This window comes from Anabrus simplex, chromosome 1 (assembly GCF_040414725.1).
Source record: "Anabrus simplex isolate iqAnaSimp1 chromosome 1, ASM4041472v1, whole genome shotgun sequence".
Lineage (NCBI taxonomy): Eukaryota > Metazoa > Arthropoda > Insecta > Orthoptera > Tettigoniidae > Anabrus > Anabrus simplex.
The window spans coordinates 1,015,380,933-1,015,397,164 of NC_090265.1; positions in this window are offsets into that span (position 1 = coordinate 1,015,380,933).

Below are 16,232 nucleotides of genomic sequence, written 5' to 3' on the forward strand. Positions count from 1 at the left end.
GATCTGGCAAGATAATCTACTGTTACATTAGCACGATGTGCTGGAGCATTGTCATGATGCAAGAGCCATGCCCTTGGATGGAGCTGCTTCAGAGCCTGAATGACCTGAGGCAGATAAGTCTCACTGTACCACTTCGCAGTAACTGTCCTTTGCATTTCTAGCACAACCGAGTCAGGATGCCCCGTTTAGTGAAGAATACTGCAATCATCCTTTTCTTCACTGACCTTGACTTTCGCAGTCACAGGGGTACCGTCATCTTCAAACAGCCACACCTTGTTCTGGGATTGTTGGGACATCATAATAATAAAGCCAAGTTTCGTCACCTGTAACGATACTACTGACGTTACGAGAAGTCCCATTTTCAAACCGTTTTAGCATTTTCCGGCACCAGTTCACTCGATGTGCCCTTTGTTCCTCTGAAAGTGAATGGGGCACCCAAAGGGAACAAACCTTTCTAACATGGAGATGGTCGTGTAGAACTGAATGAATAGCTAGTGCAGGGATGTGGAAGGTCTCTTCTACCTGCCGATATGTCAACCGTCTCTCTTGCTGCAACATTTTCCTCACAGCTTCAATGTTTTCCTCAGTCACTGATTCAGACGGTCACTCAGAACGAGGATCGTCTTCAACCCCAAAATTTCCCCTCTGGAACTCTTTGTACCACCGGAAAATTGTTGTCCGATGTCAATAGTCTTTCCCCAGCACAGGAGTCATTTCCTCGAGGCACTGGTTAACAGTTAATCCATGGGCAAAATTGTAGCGGATAATTGCGCGATATTCACCTTTAGACCACACTGACATCTTAACTTGCTTTCAATCCCACTGCTTGGTAAAAACAGGTGTGAAGGTCGCGCCTTGCTGTCTCCTAGACCGGTTTTCACCCCTCTTTTCATTCCTCACCATAACAGGTGTGTCCAGTCAACTGTTTTTGCGTATTGAAAAACTTTCCTAGTGCCCTTTGTATATGCTGAGTGAGGGAATAGGAACAAGAGGCATATGAGTTCATGTAACCCAGAAAATGTAATAAAGTATAGCAAAATAAAATGAAATGGAATTATTAAAAACAAGTCTGTTTATGATTGCTGCATGCATAAAGTAATAGGATTTTATTTTTTTTGTATGTTTTCTGTTAAGTTTATAAGAGTCCCACAAGACACACTTTTTTTCAACAAAACCTGCATTAGGCCTAAATCACATTCTCTTTCAGGTATATCTCAAGCAGCAAGAGTTGATTTCATATCATTCCAACGAATCAACTATAACTGCTTGGATACTATTCCCAAGTGGCACACACTTTTTATCAACTTCATTAGTAAGTTACATACCGTATGCAACCAGTCATTTCGATCTACAAGTAGAGTAATCCAGTTCCATTTAAATTCACATATTAATGCTAGACTAAGCTCTTCATATTTGAAATTAAATAAAGTTTCTTTTGAAATTATTTACAATTGAAGTGTAACAGCAGCGGGGATTCATCAAAATGTTAGCTATATTAAAGAAATATTTAAGAGATACGCCGAAATATGCAGCAATGGAATACACTTTCAGGAATGAACAAAGAACAAATCCAAAAAATAATATTTTTAACTTTTATCTGACTGCAATAAAAATAGTTATAATCAAAAGTTTTGCTACAGCCATTTCTGTTTGGATGAACACATGGTGCACTTCAACTTTATGAGAGAGGAAGAAATATCTGTTTAACCACGAAAGAAGTTATAATAAAACAACCTATAAGATCATCACAATCAATCATTATTCATATTATACCCAATCCAAATATCTTATTCAGTTAGCAATTTTAAAAAATCTTTTCATCCCTGCCTATGGGCAAGTATCCTAGCACGGATTGACATCATGAAACTATAATTTATAATGCTATCACAAAGATATACCAAACTCTAATTATGTACAGTAATGAAGTTGAATCCAATCAAATATGTTTCTCACTTCTTTAGGAAGGACCTTCAATGTCTAAGAGACCAGCGACCTTGAACATGCTGCAGTGTAAGGCCCCTTGCATGCTACTTTACGATATATTCCACTCCTTAAAACCTTCATATCAAGAGTTGTCCACAAGTTATTTTAAAGAAATAATTCACTACAAAGAGTTCAAAATATATGCAAAATAGATTTGAAGCAAAACTACTTTATTCTTCTGCATTTCCACTGAATTAGCCATTTATTAAAATTCTATAACAAGATTTTCTATACACCTTATGTTATTGTAACTCATGAATTTTATTTTTAATCAAAACATCAAATGGAAATCACCCACCTACGAGATTTTCCAAAGAAGTAGAAGACCAAAGATTAAGTCACAGATGAACTTCAGGCATAGTCAGAGTGAATGTGTGTAACTTTCAAATGATTAGGAAAGAAACTTTCTTCCCATGAGAAATAACTTATAATTTCCTAGTAGGAAAATAAAAGAATTATAACCTCATACAATAGCATGTTTTTATCTATCTCATAATTTGCCATGTTTAAAAAATATGAAAACTTAATTTTGGACTTATCCTTACATACATACAAACAATAAGGTAAGACATTTTGGAGTGAAGCAAGCCAAAACCTGCATTCCTTGAGCACGAAACGAAAGATGTTCATAAAACACACTGAAGATTGGTAGAATTAGCTTAGTATTTAGAAGATTGTGTTACACATCCCAGAAACGAGAAACATATTTTGACTAAAACTACATTGCAATACTGACAAGTTACAATATACAGTAATATTTCAATATAAAGATGGTTTCCATATTCCTAAATCAAACTTCGGCACAATTATGATGATTTCTTTACTGACTTAAATCCTGTAATTCTTTTATAGATACACAAAAGGATATTCAATTAATTAAATTCCATCTTATAAAATGGATACGCTTAATATCATTAATTTCATTAATGTGGAATGTTGCACACCCGGACAGTCCTCCGTACACAGAACTTGAAATATTTTGGTAACACTGCTTTTGTTCAATACCATCCCCCAGCTCTTAAAAACTGGATTACTCTGCATATGAATCATTTTATATAGTACTTCTTTTACATATTATTCACATTATCAACTGCAAAAATAACCTTAGAGTAAAAAATACAGACATTTAACATTTTTGAGCTTCAATATTAAAGTTTTTATCCATGTTGGCACCATAAACAAAATCTACAATTCATGGCTTATGGTTCAGTGAAGGGGCAAAGATTATGAGTAGTTAAGATATTTGAAAAACAGACAGAAGAAATGTTAATACATTAACTTCTATTAACATATAATTTTGATTCTTTGGAAAAGGGAAACAGAACAATTCAAAGTACTCTGATAAGTTTTTAATGTTTTCCAAATTGTATGTGCACAACATATATAAATATATTTATTTCATAAATAACTCAATATACTTAGACCTGCAATTATGGAACAAATTAACAACTATACAAATTGCTAAATTACAGAAAAAGTGACATTGTTCAATTAAGGTTACAATCATAACAAATAAGAGTAACAAAGTAAACAGTTAAATCAGTGCAACTTAATTAGGATGAACAATTTCACACTAAATAAATCAAACATTTTCTTGTCATGCCCTGAAATTTAAATACAGTTTCATATAGAATACAATAATCAACTGGTCTAAACTCACCTCTTTCTATTTAGCCATATATACTATATTTATATATATAAAATATGTACAATCCATTTATACAGCTTATTTATTACATAATATATTATCTTCTCGTTTTACAGATAAACCACCAGCAGCAATAAAAAGAATATACTGTTCCCTTGCTGATCGTACATAACAATGACAATTTTAGCAACAGCCACTTGAGTTTAGGAATATTCTTATCCTGCCACTTGGGAAAATGAAACACTGTCACACAAACTTTGAGCTTTGAAATGCATACAGTGCCCACAGAATAGCAAAAAGAGGAACATGAATAGGAAGCTTAGAAATAAAACAACTAACCAGCAGCTGAAACCATTTATGAATGTAATAAGGAACCGACATCAGACATCACGCCCGGTTTTTGTTGAAGGTTATGTTTCATGAAACCTTGCCTGCAGACTTTAACGTATTCACTGGAAGGCAGAATAGAGAATAGAACTCTCTGTACCCATCACCTTTTACAAAGGCTAATGGATACAAATATACAGAAACAACCAGCTGCCAAATACTTTGAATACTTGAATGTAATACAATTAAATGCAGATCTCAAACAAGTTCTCCTAACCCATTCATTAATTAACGCACACGATTCTGTGATGGACACAATTGGAAATTTTACAATCCTAACTAAGAGGTGTGGTGAAATATAATAAAATAATAAAAATAATTCTTAATTATTTTTATGGAGAAATTCTTGCAAACCTTGAAAGAATGAACTTAACACTGCTTTCATGGGTTGAAGAACTAATCTCCATAGTTCTATTGAAGTGGAATTAATGTCTGGGGGGAGAAAAAGGTACAGTACGGTAGTTCTTTTAATGTTCAAAGAATGTTCTCGCTCAACTGCAGATTCATCATTAAATTATAAAGTAGGCATTTACTGATGTAACACTACGTTACTTTGCCAGGACCTGTTTTAAAGGAAAAAGCAAAGAAGTTTTTAAGAACTCGCATGCTAAGGTTTCTCAATCATTGAAATAATTACCTTCCAACCATAGGCATATCAAAATTCTATGACAAAGTAGAAGGAATTTTGTAAATCTAATTCGACAAGAACATGTTAAGTCACAACATGCTTTCTGAATTATGTGCAAATAATATAAATTTGTCACTGAGGCAGCAGTAAACTTATATGCAAGATTCTCATAATATGTTTAATTCCTTCTAAGAATGCTTTAGAAACATGTCCCAATATCATAAAAGAAGACATCAAAAAACAAAACTAAAACGAATTAACTTCTCAACAGTACCCGGGAAACTGGAACTGTAAAATGATGATGATGATGATGAAGAATTAACTTCTCATCTTCTTCCGAGTGTATAAAAGCCAAAAATGAATAGAAAGGAAAAATAATATGAATGCACATTCTGTAAGAAAACACTGTACATAATTCACAAGCATTTTACATTCACTGGCAACAAAAATAACAACAATGCAATAGCCATCATGAACTGTTCTTATGTTGAGAATGGAATCTCATAATTACACAACCCCTGGACTAAAAATGGTTTTATTTGTATTTTTTTGGACTTTCTTTTGCAAAATGTCAAAAAAGCAGAACACAATAATGAAAAAAGAACACATGGTATTATACTTTTTTATAAAACACTATACAGACGATTATAATTATTATTTTAAGAGCCGAGGTCAGGGAACTGTTCCGGTCGTCACCGTGATTTCAGGCCAGGCACTACTGTATAGTTTCTTAACTTATCTACGTATACAGTATTATAAGCACAGTCGCCAACATGTTATTTCTAAAACCCACCTCCCAATGAACTGGGCATGAAACTGATGAGGTGTCTCAATAGTACCTGCCCTCACTGCATTCAAAAAAGTTTATTTTCTCTTCTCTCATCACTGATTATAGCAATGATGGCAGGATTTTTCAATCTCTTTCACGAACTGATATTGAGAGACAACCTCCAGTAGGTAAGCAGTATGTATACTGCAGGAATGAGCATTCACTGAAGAGAAAGGGAAAAAAAAAAAAAACATCACAGTCAAAAAAATATATGCAAAATGTTCCTATTTTAGCATATAATAATTCACATCACTAGATCTTCAGCACACAGACAAGCTACCACTCACTTCCACAATATGTACAACTATGTGTGATTTTAAAATAGTTTTACTCTAGATTTATCAAGATATGGTTATGGCATCAACAGTGATGCTTACATGTTGAGCTTCCTTTCTTCATACTTGACTGACACTTGGAAATAAATAAGTTAGGATCTTACACAATTAGAAAGATAAGCCTAACACATAAATATCGCGTTTTTATATCACTCATATACAAGAGATTTTAATGTACAAAAAGGTACTTTACATACCGTACTCTAAGCCTACGTTTGCATAGAAAATTATTATTGTAATATCTGCAGGCTGTATGTATAATTTGTTCTTAATCACATGTTTAATTTATTTACAGGATTTCTCAATACACAACAAAATCTTTACAAATGAATTTTATAATTAGTAATATTTTTACACAATTCTTAATAGAGTAAGCTGCTAATTATATATAGACAATGCCACAGCTGCATGCACTTCAAGTGAAACTTATTGATCATCACCATAACTCTGTGTAAAATGAAGTTTATTTTAATAAGTATAGAAGGAAAAGAAATACCACTCTTTTGCACGAAAGCTGAAAAAGATGTCTGCAAGTTGTGGATACAATGGGTTAAGCCTTCATAACAGAAATTTGCTGAGGACCCCAATCCCAAAATACCCTGAACCTACGAGTCTGCCCATCACAGCTTCCACCTCCAGTCACTTTCCTTTCCATGTTGTTAAATCTTTAGCTATTGTCCTTTCTCTTATAAAAACGAACTGAATACCACGTATCATACATTAACTACATGAAATTTACCTGAAGCATTGATTGCATCAAAAAACTTTAGTCTCCATTATTTTTCAAAGAAACAAATCATGTTCTTGTTAACTTCATATTACACCACAAAACTATTTCCATATGCACATATTTTAACAAAGATGTAACAAGGCAGTGATGAACATTTTACATCCGCTATGAAAGGTCTCTCAAGAAGTAGATCTCAATGGACTTTATTCATATCGAGAGTGTGTGTATATGCACGGACACATGCAAATAAGGGGAAGGGGCACCGTTTCTCAAATACCCAAATGTAAGGTACAATGCCAAGTTGTATTAAACTGCTCATTTTACTTACTGAAATATCATAAATTATGTTTATAGGATATACACTTTATTAATTCATGTAATTGAAGTGTACTTCAATAAAGAACCAGATAATAGGTTGTCTCGAGAACTTAGGATTGCATATTTTCGGGCAAGCCCCTCCGTTAGAGGATCTGTGATACATTTTAATTGAATAACAATACTCCTATTTCGTCACAGTGTACTTTGATTGTCATATTAGTTTGGCCAGGCACTTTTGTTCATTAGCACATCAAAGTATAAATAAATACAACATATATACAAAACATCTATACCATGTATTAAATTCTGGTCCTATTTTTAATGTGTGTAAAATCTCCTGGAAATTTATTATAATGGAACACAGGATTACCATTCTATATTTAACAGAAGAGAGAAATTAATATCCTATTGAATTTAATACCATACTTCCAGTCAATTTAATTTACTTCCAAATTTGTGATTTACAGATCAAAGCACATAACTTTCACATTCTGTAAGATACTGCAAGGCAGATGATTAAAACTGTTGAAAACACAAAATCCAATGTTATGAGGTGTGAATTGCAACTAAATGTAAAATAATGTCAATGAGCATAACCCTACCCAGAGAGAATCTGGAAAAGGGAATCAAGAATAAGAAGAATAACTCTATGAAATAAGAAAACTTTGTTGAGTAAGAAGAAATTCTGAATTGTGCCATGCGAATTACCAGAAGGGAACATCCTGAACCTTTCAGCAGCTTGCATGTTCTGACTAGGTGGCAACAGTCCTAGACAAATGTAAACTCTCACAGGAACTAAACAGTCTACTAAGAGACTAGACAAGCAATCTCTGAAGTATTACTATAAAAGGCAGGGGTGGCAGAATTTACAAGTACTTCTTAATCTTCAATAACGCAGAAAAGAATTTTGAGTAACAAAATGAAAAATGTATCTTTAGCTATTATATTCCCATATTAGTACATATACTGCACTTATATATAAGAAAAAGAAAGATTTGTCTAACGAGTCTTTCTTTAATGGAAACGGCATTAACAAATTAGATCCTGAATATGAAACACACAAGAATAATTACAAAACCGAAGACTAGAAAAAACTTGAAATCCAAATATAGCAGGTAAATTTTAGCAAGTCAGGCTTTCCACACAATGTGAGAATATCTTGTATTACCACTTCACTAATTACTCCTGACCCTGAGATACTGATAAGGCAGCATGTTTAGTAGCCTTCAAGATTGGTAAAAAAAAAAAAGTCTTAAAGAACTTATCCTTTACCTATGTTTAATCACAACATTCAAAACAATTAACACAGAAATATCTGTCCAAAAGTAACGAACTGTACAAGCCAAGGAGTGCCAAAGCTATCGCAACAGATCTACAATTCTACAATAGAGAGACAAGTAACAAGGATATAAGAAATAAGGCACAAAAGGTCTATATATTTAAAACTGAAGAGGATAATATTCCATTACTACATTACTTAGGATGCAAGACGTTCTTTTCTAGAGATGGACATGAACACTTATATGTGTACAAAATAAATTACAGTTGAAACACACAAACATGGAGACAAGATAGAGAAGATATTGTGTGAAATTAAAATTATTAGAACTTTTAAAATCTCCCAAGCCATAGTTGAACTTGGCAACCTTGTAAGAAGATTTTCCTTTGTAATTCGTATCACATATAAAATGACACCTATTCAAGCATGTTGTATTATTAAAAATCTATAAGAAATTTGCATATATTCTTACATCATCTTATTATCCTGTACAGTTAACAAGAACATGAATTAACCCGAAGGACTGGAATAATAGGCAAACTAGGTTATTGAAAAAAATCACTTGTGTTACACACAAGCGAGTAAAAATAAAACGCTTTGGCAACAATGACAATGGAAGCATATTTGGAAGCACTGGCATAGTTTAAATACATTGGAACAGTCTGAATTTTGAAAAAGAAAAAAAAAAAAATTCAAGGAAAATTTCAACAATTAAATGAAGCAGATGAATTTAAAATTAAAGGATGATAAGGTCTACAACACCTACAATTCGATTTCCACAGCTTATAAAATTCAATTTTGAAATATAAAATATAGCTTAAAAGGCAGATGAATAGTTAGCTCAGATTTAGATTTAGACATTTCAAGCTATAGATGGCATTGTCACATCATGAAAGTCAGCTAATATAATATAATATAATATAATATAATATAATATAATGATTACCAGATTATTACCAAACTACAATAGGTAATCAGTCATGAATGAAATGTACCTAGTACAAGTACTAGTATGACTAACTGAAATTGATACAGCATATTGCATGAAACATTACAATTACGGTACAAAGTGGGGTATCAGTTCATAACACTATAGCTTTCTGAATAATACATTTACTTAATATTATGTAAACAAACTTTTGAAATTGGAAATATCAGACTTTTCACTTATTAAAGAAAGCATTCACAGAAAGTAGCAACATATCAGGCTGGGGATGTTTGACAGAGTAGGACTCAAAGTAATTTAGTTATACTAGCAGCACACCTAATAGGGAAACAGAGGAAATATTATGCATATAATGTCAGGACATCTTTACACTAATAACACACACACACAATATCAACGTATTGCGACCATACTACATATACACTGCAACATTGCCTTTTAATTCACAAGCACATTTGGGGCAAATTGGTAGATTTTGATATTTTCAGTTAATAAATGCAGAGTGAGACAGGAGGTAATTTCTATTTAAGGAAAGAGATACGAAGGTATTCAAGTATTTCAAGATACTTGTGGGGAAAAGATTCTCTTCCTATTACATTACTGAAATATTCATCACATTCACTACTTTCTCCTTGTAAATAGTACTGATAAGCATTAAAATAATTGGTCATTTTTAAATGCCTGTAAAAATTTTTAATGACAAGACTTCAATTCTGAGTCAGATCATCTGTACCTGCTATCCAAATTGCTGGAAGATGACAAATTGTTACATACTGTTAAATGTCACGAAGAGGAATTAAATTTAAAAGCATGTACAGAATTATTTTGTAAACTATTACAATATCATCTCCCCAGCAACAGTTTAAGTAGAAAAAGACCAAGTACTTTCAGGAAGTCAACACTGTTGATCTGCTTTCCCTATACGCTTTCTGAAAATATTATCACGAAGGCTCTGATAATTATGGTATGTGCTTAATTTTTAGTTATTTAACCAAATATGTTTTATGTTTTTTACATATTATTGCTGCTTTTATAATTACATACATATTCTAGCATATTCATTCATAAGTATGGTATATATTTCCTACATGTATGTTCTATTTCTTAGATGTCACTTGCACACATTTTCGGTCCTTGGCAATTCTACCAAACTATAGCAGAGAATCAGTTTTGTCAGTGCACCCTTGTCTCCGTATTCCATTTCAAGACATGAATTCCCCTGGTCATGAAGGCAGGGGGCTGGAGCCATCAGTCTCATTAAGCCTCCTTTGCCCTTCCACTAGCCTGTACCTTAAGAGGAAATTTTACCTGAAATTACAGTGGTCTACCAAACTTGTATTCATTTCAATGAATAAGATGCATCCCAAAAGTGCAAAAGTGTTGCTTTGAACTGTTTTGTGTAGGAGTTTGAACCATATAATTTTGCAACATTTGTGAGAAACATGTAGCTGCCGACATGAGCTTGGAAGTTATGCAACGTAATGAGATGGCAAAACATAAGAAATGTGCATCGTCAAAGAAACCAACACGTTTGATTTCTGAAATTTAAGATGTGAGACCTGGTACAGCAAACTGCCAGTTCTCACAAGGTATTTGCCAAGCATTTCTTGCAGCTGATATTTAACAAACTTCAGCATCCAGTGCTATGTGAAAAGTTAGAAGTAGTATGTCAAACTTCCTCTCCCTGACGAGTCAACATTGCACAAGTACTATGTATCAAAATTTTACTCTGAGTCAGTACATACATAGTATTTGTGGTGAAATTGGCGACAATGCAGTATGGCACAGGAATCAGTCAAGGGATGTTCCACCATTCAACACTGTATATAATCTCTATCATTTAATGATGTGTCATGTCGTGTAATATCATTTAATGATACAGATTATATGAAGTGTTGAATGGTGGAACGTCCCTCAACTGGTTCCTGTCACATAAGTCAAACGTCAAAACAGAAATTAAAGTTATAAATTATGTACGCAGTATGGAGAACAATGGACGAGATGACTGACATTACTGGCCGTTACATGGCCAACATCATAGTTGGTGCATTAAAACACGATCAATCATCTTTATTTTTACTGATAATAGTTCATCGTGAGAAAATGAACATTCATTCACTAACTAAAGCTTTTAATGATGCTGATGGCATCCGATATTATAAAGGTGGATCTATTAATTAGACGCTGCACCTTAAATGGTTAAAGCATGCCAAGGATTGAAAGTTCTGTATAGCAAGATGAGTCATTTAACTTGTTTGGTGCACGGAATGCATCCTGTTGGTGAAACAGCAAGGAGTATTTTTCCAAATGTGAACAGAAAAACAGCATACGTGAAGAAAGTATTAATTACAGCATCCAATCGTGTGAGTTTATTCAAACAGAAAAGCTACCTCCACAATCAGTGTGCACTTGGCTGGATGCAGCATGCTATTATGTGGATAATTTTGAGTTTATAAAATCATTCCTAGAAAAGCTAAACAGACCACTGTAATATCAGGTAAAAATTTCCTGCTAAGGTACTGACTAGTGGAAGGGCAAAGGAGCCTTAACAAGACACAGCTAAAAGCTGTGTGCATTAGTGAGTCTTTACCCTTCCTGTAGCTTTTCCAGAATATTCTGCACCAACACATTTTCCTTGCATGTTGTTTACAATATATTCTGCAAAAGACCACAAGGTAGGTGGCAGGAAGGTATTAGACAACATTTATGAACACACCTGGAACTGGAATGACTATGTAGATCACTTCATTTGTGTTTTTCAGAATTGGTTTGATAGATACTTGAGTTTGACAGTATCAACTGATGTAAGTAAACAGTGAAATGGTGGGCTCAAATGACAAAAATGTGACTACGATTTCAAGTTTATTTTTGGATGAACTGGATAGTGATTACAGTGATTTTGAAGACTGTATTGAAGGGATTGAGGGTTCAGTATCAAGTAACAGTAAAGTTTGTGGAGAAGGGATCCGTAGTGATGCAGATAGAAGTGCTGTATTCCAAGATATGCCTGCTTTCCGCAATGTTTCTCAGTATGATCCTGGATCTGTTTACACATTGTCTTTCAGTGTATCCACTCATCATTCTATATATCTTCCAAGCAATTTTCATGCCGACACATCACCTGTAACGTACTTTAACCTTTTCCTTGGTGATGTAATTATAACACACACATGAAATGAAACTAACCTATATGGTGATAAGAAAATGGCAACAAACACATTACACTTCCAGTACAAGAAGTGGGTATGATTACAAATATGGGTCTACATCTTAGATGTGACAAAAAGGATTACAAGTGTGTGTCATTTTTTGGAAATGTTTTCTCTTGTAATAAATTCATGTTTATTATTCCTGAGCTTGCATCTTAATCATGATCATGGTGACACAGGACACAGATCATAAGACTACTGCTAGAATATATTTTAGAAATATGTACAGTACTCTACACACTTTCTGAAAATGTTACAGTAGATGAGAGCACTGTCAAGTTCAAGGGGGTTGTCTCCTTTAAAATTTATAACCCTAATAAACCTGTGAAATTTGGCCTCAAGGTCTTTGCCCTGTCTGACAGCGAGACAGATTATTAGTAATAATTTTGGAAAGTCCATCATTATTCTCAGAAGCAACCTACTGATAACCTCTCTAAACAGCCAATCAGAAGTGTTAATATTTTTACTAACAGGTATTATACAAGTCCTGAATTAGCAACTGAGTTAGGAAAATTGGGTTTTACTCTTACAGGCAATGTCATGCCTACAAGAAAGGGATGCCAGCAGAACTGCAGAATAAGGAAACTATAAAGATAAAAGAAGAAGTCAAAGCCTCACAGGAAGGTCAAGAGGGTTGTAATAATACTGAGTACAAAACATACGGGTGAAACCATTTTAGAAGCTCCTAGTAAAATCCCTGGCAAACCACCAACTGAGAAAGCAGTAGTAGTTCATGATTATACAAAGAAAATGAGATGTGTAGATTGAAGTGATCACTTGATTTAAAATTACCAGTTTATGCACAGGAAACTAGTTGTGGAGAAAACTCTTGTTTTGGTTAGTAGAAGTATGCATCATTTACTCCTATATTCTCTACAATCCCTTGCAAATTCAACATCACAGGAAACCACCGTCACATAGTGTTTACCGTAAAACTTGGATGGTTTTACTAGTTGCAAATCTTCTGAGAAAGAATGGGCCTGTGAGAAAATGAGGGAGACCTCAGGAAGGGGCCAGAAAACTAAATGGAAGACCTCAATATAGGGAAAAAATGAAAAGGACTTTGTCAGGTGTGGTGTTTGTATCAGTAGGGAACAAAGAAAAGAGACAATTTACTACTGTACAGCCCCACACGGACAAGCCACAGCTTCATCCAGTGGGGTATTTTGAAGAATCATAGCCAGAAACTATATTAATAACCAACAATGTGAGCCTCACTCATTGTAAGTATTAATTGTGTGTGATTTTTTCCTTTTATTGTCAATTGGCAAAATGATTTACGGAGTGTAATTTTATTGTTGAAGAGCACAAGGGACTGATTCGCAGACTGAATTTGGTGAGTTTTCCTGAACTGATTCATACTTTGTATTCATTTTCTCTCTTAAAATATATTTCTGAACTATTAAAAAGTAAAAAAAAGTGCAGGTTTTGAACATTTACCTTGTAGAAATGATCACTCAGGCAAAACACAAAATATTTCAGCATCACTGAAAGGGTTAAGAATCTGTGTGCAAAGGGAGTTTAAAGAGACTTGGTATATAGATCAAATCTAACTTTACTTTAAGTTCCACCACTTTTGTCAGCTCTTCAAAGACATTTTTGAAGTCTGGATCAGAGGGGACAATAAACTTGTGCAAATAAGCAGTGTCTTTAGTGCCAACGGAGATTTTGAGCCCAACGAAGAAGAATTTTCACTGGCAGACAGTGTGCGTTATAAATATGCACCAGTAACCTCAGCCAATGTGAAGAGAAGCTTTTTACAATACAAAACTGTAATAGCTGAAACTAGGCAGAGCTTGCTTTTTGAAAACTTGAAAATGCTGCTTGTTGTGCATTGTGATGCTATAAAGGATAGAAAGAAGCTTTGACCTGTGTAATTTATTTTTTTATTTTGGATTTGGAATGATAAAGAGGTGTAGTTTCATTTTTACATTAAGCAAGGCTTCATTCATGTTAACAAAACAGTTTGTTCCATCTGTGTGCACATGTATGTTACACAAGCAAAATGCTCCAGTACAAGCAGTTTTGTGTATGGCACCGAGTGGCATAACTAGAATATTTTTCTTTTGCATTGTTCTAGACATTTCTGATGAAATTTCTGATACATTCTTTGTGTATATGTTACCGCTTGGAAATTGTAAAATCCTGTGTATTTTGTGTGTATACATTCTACGTGTCTTGCACGTGAAAATACTGTTGCTTTTTTTTTCTGTATGAATGTAAGTTGCTGATGAAAACTAAATAGCAAATGTTACTACATCTGACGGTTATTCACAAATGAAGGTGTGGTTGTGTTTAACTGCAACTCTCTCTCTGTGTGTGTGTGTGTGTGTGTGTGTGTGTGTGTGTGTGTGTGTGTGTGTGTGTGTGTGTGTGGGTGTGGGTGGGGCATGCTAGGGGCAAAATTTAATTTACTGGAGGTTAGTTATTTAGATACTGTAGTAGCAGTATAAGACAAAATAATCAGTGCTATGAAAGGTTCTTAAGTGACCTTTTCTTCCATTCTTTGGAATTTTCATTCTTAGTAAATATTTAGGATTCAGTAACTGTGGCAAGCACCTTCCTGTTAAGCAAGAAGTTTGTTTGATGGAACACATATAGCGTGGACTGGTTTACTGAAGCAGCTGCTGAAATGACCAACATTTTGGAATAACTGGGGATATAAGTATGGTATAAATTTAAGAACATAGTTTAGAAACTTCCACTTCTAAGCAAAAAAAAAAAAAAAAAAAAAAAAAAAAAAAAAAAAAAAAAAAAAAAAAAAAAAAAAGAATACACATATTTGAAAAGTTAAGCACATAATTACTCAAGCCTTATTAATTACCATTATAAAGTAAGGAAATTATACTTAATTTTTATTTTGGTAACATCTGATATTCTGTTGGTTACTAATACAAACAGATAGTCTTGAAGCAATGACTATGAGGACTGTTACAATAGGGGTCTATACAGAGCATTCAAGTGAGTATGCAACATACTTGTAGGACTGATAGAAAACGCCCAAAGTAACAACTTTCGCCAATGAACTTGTTTGTATTTAAAATGTTACCTGGTTAAACATGGCACCTGCCAAGTATAAGGATACTCAACTTGTTTTTTGGAATTAGTAAAAGCATTCAACAAAACTGGGAGAGAACAGAAACAATTAATAATTGAGAATCAATAATATGCTGTATTTTCTACTTTCTTTTTTCTGCACATGGCAGCTGAATAATGGTTTAATTTGTAAATTCCTTCTTAGCAGATAATATACAAAGATGGTGGGAGGAGACTTATATCTGGTATTTTGAATAATAATAATAATAATAATAATAATAATAATAATAATAATAATAATAATGATGGGCCAAATTATTCCAATATTTAAGAATGCAGATGATACAAGTGATACAAGGTGAGGATGGAATTGAAGTACAAAAACAAGTAGATGTATGGAACCAAGAAATGGAGAAATCTGGGATAAAAGTAAACACAGAGAAGAGTAAAACAATAGTGATGACAAGGGAGGGAGGAAGGAAGGAAGGGAGGGAAAGATAAAATTGAATGGAAAAAATTCTGGAGGCAGTCATAAGTGTGATCACAGAAGATGGAAAGGTTGCAGTGGAAACTATTTGGAAAAGAATACAACAAGCAAACAACAGCTACCAGAGTGTAAGGGGTACTCTGTGGGACTGAGACGTTCTAAAGCAACGTAAAAAAGTTTTATATTCAATCCATACCAACATATGGTCTGAAACATGGGATGACGACAGAGGAGAGAGAAGAATACAGGCAGCGGAGCTGAAATTCGTAAAAGGCATCGAAGCCAAGACGAGAAAGGGTAGAGTTAGAAAAGAGGAAATGAGAAAAAGATGGGAACCCCTTCAGGACAAAATAGAAACTAAACTGAAGTGGTTTGGATGCATAATGAGGATGGAAGAGGAGGAGTGGTAAAAAAATA